We start from the raw sequence: 6,000 nt of genomic DNA, 5'->3' as shown, positions 1-6,000 counted from the left end.
ATGACTACATCATCACCACCACCATCATCATCATCATTACCGGCGTATCAATGCTGTTACTAATATTTTTATTAATATATTTTTTTCCTATTATCGATATCACCGTTGTTGCTTTTGATATTAACATTGTCATAATTATCGTTTTGTTGTTGTGTTGTTGAATCGCGAAAGCTGAGAACAAAACGTGGCAACTTATATTTACATTAAAATTCACCTGAAAACGAACAAATATATTGTATACCTGCATCTGAGTTATGCTCAGATGAAAGACTTGTATTTCCGCCGGAGGGGGGGGGGTCATAAAATATATGCTGCGGTATACTCTGTGAAATTAAGCCGAGTGAGGGTGAAAACAGGGGGCGGATTCAGAATTTTTCAACTTGAAGGGGAACGCACTTTGGCTTAAAAAATCTTACAATAAAAAAAAACGTCCTTGCTCTAGTCAAGAATGAAGGTGACTTGTGTTCGAAAAAATGACTAGCAAATATTCAGTCGGGCATACGCAAGTTCTCCCGACTAAAATATTTTTATGGCTCTCAATTAAGGGAGGGGGCACGGTCTGGATGTGCCCCACTATGGATCCACCACTGATGAGAACCCCGAGTCCACTCCGCATTATCTGAGAACTATTCTTAAAAGGACTACCGATTCGCCCACTGATACTAGCTCGACCTTTAATTATTGGCAAATATGAATTTCTAATCCTGTTATGATCTCTCCCAAATCCTGATGATTCCAGCTGATAATCGGTATTTTCCATTTTCACGGTCGCGGTTATCATGTTTATGGCTTCATTAATACTTTAAATGGACTTACTCAATGATATGGGAGACTAATGTTTATCTTTATAAGTTAAATATGATTATTATATACATCCGTTCGCTCCTTGCAGCAATTAACAACATGTTTAAAGGGGTCTCCTAGCTGAAAATAAAATATTTTATATCAAATAAAATAAAATCAGAAAAAGACAACACTGACAATTTCATCAAAATCGGACAAGGAATAACACAGTTATGACATTTTAAAGATTTGTATTATTTAGGTAAAACAGTTCTTCACATGTCTTCATGAATATAAATACAATGAGCAAACTGATGATGTCATATCCTCCCGTGTTCCTTTGTGATTCATTACAAGAAATTATGTTTATTCAATGTTTGTCCTCCCTAGAGCTAAGAAAATTGGATTGACAACTAATTTATTGCATTATAGAATTCATTGCTGCAACTTATTTTATCATAAGGGAGACATATCATACACACATTGTATGAAAATATGAAATAATTATGATTTCATGTAATAGCATAAGAAAACAGAAAGTGGGGATGTGACATCATCACCCCCATTTAATGAATATTCATGACGAGGTGAATACAACTGTTTTTACAAAATATTGTTAAAATTCAAAATTCAATAACTTTTTTCATTTGTTATCGGATTTTGATGAAATTTTCAGCATTTAGCTCGGTGACTTTTACTCTATTTATTTAGATATAATTATTGTCAGCCCGGAGTACCCCTTTATTACATGCCAACGGATAAACATGATAAAGGTTCATAATAACTTAACGTTGCCTTAAAATGTACTTTGTTGAACAAGTTCGAATGACTGAATGTAATTTGTAGTTTTGAATATCAAGTATATGTACATCAAAGACACCAAAAGCTTGAGTAAGTAGACTTCAGTAGAATGTGTAAGTGAAAATACTTCTAAAATATAGACATACTGCCTTTTTGAAATGCAATCTACATAAGGGGAAACATACGAGAGAACATTTTTTTTTACCAGTGCACATTCATTCTCTCTGCTTTCGTATTTTTCTTCTTTTCCTGTTTTTTTTTCTTTGTTCTTCTCAATCATGTAAGATCCAAAGAGGACAGTTGCCCATGTTCCCCCCCCCCCCCGTATCGTTATAACTACCATCGCAACGGGTCTCATTTCTTTTCCTAATAAAAATCAGCGTTTCATGCACTAACCATAATGGCAAAGATAATTAATAAGGCAGATTAACTAAGGTGTCCGGTCAATAACTCCGTAATTCGTTTCAGAGAGATCCAATCAAGTTACCAAAAAGGTGCGGCGCCACATGGGTTCAAGGGGGGTCATGGGCGTGACCAGCGCAGAGGATTATCCTTTTTATCAGGGGGGAGGGGCGCAACTATAAATGCCCCCCCCCCCCCCATGGACAAAGGATAATTCTCCGCGCTGACGCACATGAAGGGGGCGATCGCGTTTAGTCTATGATTTTTTGAATAGTGAAGAATAAAAAAGATGTGAAACGTGCAGAAAAGAAAAAAAAGAGAAAGGGGGTAAGTACGGATCATTGTGGAAAAAGGGATTAACCCAGACTGGTACTTAATAGAGACTCTGGATATTTATTGTCATCACTAGCGTACCTATAAGGGGGGGGGGGCAGACTGCCCCCCTGACGAGTCACAAGTCATGCAGGGGACGGCCTGCCCCTCCCTGACGAGTCACAATGAGTCACACATATGCGGTTGAAGACTTTTTTTTTTGCTTGTCAAATTTTTTCGCGGACGAAATATCCTCCAAAAAATTTGCCCCCCTTTTGGAAAATCCTGGGTACGCCGCTGATTGTCACACATCTTTGGTCAAGTGATTAAGAGAAACAGAGTTAATTAACAAGCCCCACCCATCCCCATCTGAAAAATTCGCCAAATCATTGACATATCAACTTCTCCATGTAAGTTCATTTTATTTCAAGTAGATCGTTTCCATGGCAACTTGGCTCACATATTTTGAACGCTGTAAAACGCTACCGCTGATAATTTGGCTAGAGTACAAACTTTCTTCATCACTTGAATCGCTTGAATCATAGTTTGGATTTTTCCAATATACCTTGGCAAACACAATCATATACCTTCTCTGCACGTTCTAGAGTCGAATATTACCTATAGCCAAAAAAGGCTCAGGAACTGATGATTTTCCATTTGTTGTCAATTTACTGCTATTGGCAATGTTGGCATGATACCGTGTACCTCCACAAAATTAACTGTTTTAGACAGTGAAAGTTACATAGCTCCCGTTATCAAAAGTTAACGATTTTTGCCCATCCCAAAATAAGTATAATAAATATATGAAAGAAATATAATAGAAAATGACACATAAAATAATAAAATAAATCAATAAATAAATATGTAAATAAAATAAGAGTAAAAAATTATAATCTTAATTTTAAGTATGAAAAATTATTGAATGAATAAATAAATGAAAATATATGATTAAATATATAAATGAATGGATAAACTAATAAGGAACACGATTAATCGAATAAATAACATGAATAAATAAAAGATAATTGAAACAAAGAATGAAATAATCAGATAAAAAAAAGTATTTTTGAAAAAATAGGTACGATAGAGTCGTTAGAAAAATCATGCAAATTTATATAGATATAGTTTTAAAATCGACAGCTCAACATGCAGTTCCCTAGTGTCACAAAAATCATGGTTGGAAAGATAATAATGCATTGCCAGTGGTTTAGTACAACAAAACGACAGAAATTAGTAGGGCCCGGTTATGACGTATGCGCAGATGCAGATCTAAAATGAGCGGATACGAGGGTGAGCTATATCCTACAATGATTCACCAATACGTAATACGATTCTATCAATCATCAACTTATAAAAAGCATTCTGTTTGCTGTATTACGTCTTCGCGGCATCAGTCATTAAAAGGGTCGTTTATCATCAGTGGCGGATCCAGCCGGCCCGTGCGCCCCCCCCCTTGAGAGCCATAGTCAATATTTTTAATGTAAATATACCGCTCCTTCACACGTGTGCCCCCTTGAAAGTTACAAAATATATTTTTAATAGGAAAAATTAATGTCGTTCATACACAAGGGAGGACTTTTATTATTATTATTTTTGCTTATCAAAGTTTCCTATGGAAAATGTGCCACCCCCTTTGGAAAATCCTGGATCCACCCCACCCCTGTTTATCATGTTGTTAGAACATAGTGATTGAAGATCCTTGAACCCATCTCTGCTCGGAGTTTTCCGAGTTTATACTAAAAATTGATATAATTGTAAAGGCCATATGGTATAGGCCTATACTCCCGAAACCCAAGAAGAAAAGCAATCTTATTGGAAAGAGTAAAATAAGAGGAACAATATAAAAAAAGTTTCATCAAAATCGGTTATGAAATAAGCAAGTTATGGACGTTTAAAAAGTCTTGTTGTACTTTCCATGGGATCCTCAAATTTGCAAACTTGCTTCAAAATGGCTGATTTTGTGGACAACTCTCCATTTGTTTTGTACACAAATTTTCAGATTTTCCCCTTTATTTTACATATTTCACATTATCTCCTACTGACCTTGACATAGGTGGTGTGAATTATATCTTCCCATGACATATGTTGTGCTCAGAAGGAGGCAAGATGCAATTTGAAAGATAATGAGGAAAATCTGAAAATTTGTGTACATAACAAATGGAGAGTTGTCCGGGGAGTTGTCCACAAAATCAGTCATTTTGAAGCACGTACATGTATGCCAATTTGAGAATCTCCATAGAAAGTACAACAAGACTTTTTAAACGTCCATAACTTGCTTATTTCATGACCGATTTTGATGAAACTTTTTTTATATTGTTCCTCTTATTTTACTCTTTCCAATAAGATTGCTTCTTATCTTGGGTTTTGGTTTCCTTTAAGCCAACGACTGTGCTGCAATTGATGCCCGGAACTATAATTATCTCATATTGTCATATTGTCGCTGAACTTTTGGCCAATCGTCGGGCAAGGTATATAGGCATAGATACGTATTGCATAGACACATATTTTCAGTACCTTTATTTTGTCTTTTTAAAGCCATGAAACTGAACTGTTTTAATGCTTAGTTCGAGTACTGGTATAAATCTAATTTCGATATAGGAAATGGTTGGAAGCAACCCTACACAGCAAAATTGTGGTGTTAACCGGTGTACATAGAGGACCACACCAGTTATTTTACTCCGGTGTTAAATTGATGGTGTTAGTTTAACACCTATAGGTGTTATTAAAACACCTTTGGTTGTTACATTTACACTCTTTGGTGTTATGTTCAATCTCTAGGGTGTAATTTTAACACCTCGGGGTGTGGTCCTCTATTAACACCAACTGGTGTCAGTTTTAACACCACAGTTTTTACAGTGTAGTGTTTGTCATCATGCTTATTTAAAACAACAAAGTTAAAATTGAATTTAAACATCTTAATGAAAAGTCATTAAGCAGATATCATTCGATAATAATATAGCTATCATTTTCCCTGCAGATAGAAGCGTAGACAGAGGGAGAGTGGGGTGCATGCCCCAAATTTCCAAGTTTGTTGGGGCGGGGCGGGGGGGGGGGAGGTGTGCTTTTTACAATCACCCCATGTTTGAATGTACAAAGCCAATTCATTTAGAATCTGAATTACTCTCGTATAAATGAGTAACTATACTCAGTAGGAAAATGACATTCGTATAATGTAAATTGCTGAAAACGTATTTTGCAATGGATTATAATACAACCTATGTAGGATTATGACAGACATCTGGATTGATTCATTGCAGTTATGCCTTAATTTGGCGCAAACTAAAATTTACATCACTGCAAAGAATACACCGGGAGAATACATCCTGGTCATTCAAGCATTAACACATACCACTTTAATATGGTATCAAATTATTTGGGAGAATACACTCTTTCGGGTCAAATATAATAAGTATGTGTTCGTGACATACAGGTGTCATTTTTTTTTGGTAGTTGGCAACTTTTAACGATACGTTTGCACAGAGGTGTATCATTCTGTACGTTTGTATCGGTTAAAATATGCGAGAGTATTACCTACTCTGACTTCTTGACTTCGCATTTTACACCTCGTCTTTCCACTGATGTTTGATTCCATTCTGCAATTCTAAGCTATCAGATTTATGGAGCTTTTTAAGAAACTTATGTACATAATGAGTAGGCCTACTTGATAGAGCAGAGAATTCAATTCGACAAAGGTTTCGTGTT

Source organism: Lytechinus pictus, chromosome 2 (genome assembly GCF_037042905.1).
Source record: "Lytechinus pictus isolate F3 Inbred chromosome 2, Lp3.0, whole genome shotgun sequence".
NCBI lineage: Eukaryota > Metazoa > Echinodermata > Echinoidea > Temnopleuroida > Toxopneustidae > Lytechinus > Lytechinus pictus.
This window is presented reverse-complemented; position numbering follows the sequence as displayed.